The sequence below is a fragment of the Schistocerca nitens genome, unplaced genomic scaffold, assembly GCF_023898315.1.
Source record: "Schistocerca nitens isolate TAMUIC-IGC-003100 unplaced genomic scaffold, iqSchNite1.1 HiC_scaffold_173, whole genome shotgun sequence".
Taxonomy (NCBI): Eukaryota; Metazoa; Arthropoda; class Insecta; order Orthoptera; family Acrididae; genus Schistocerca; species Schistocerca nitens.
The window spans coordinates 17,501-17,830 of NW_026045714.1; positions in this window are offsets into that span (position 1 = coordinate 17,501).

Consider the following 330-nt stretch of genomic DNA (forward strand, 5'->3'; position numbering starts at 1 on the left):
CTAACCTAACCTAAGTTGGGCCCTAACCTAACCTAAGTTGGGCCCTAACCTAACCTAAGTTGGGCCCTAACCTAACCTAAGTTGGGCCCTAACCTAACCTAAGTTGGGCCCTAACCTAACCTAAGTTGGGCCCTAACCTAACCTAAGTTGGGCCCTAACCTAACCTAAGTTGGGCCCTAACCTAACCTAAGTTGGGCCCTAACCTAACCTAAGTTGGGCCCTAACCTAACCCACGTTGCGCCCTAACCTAACCCACGTAATTGTTTGTTATATGAATCTAGAAATTCGTGTAGCGTTGCCTAATCGCAACCCTCTCAACATAGTTCGCTG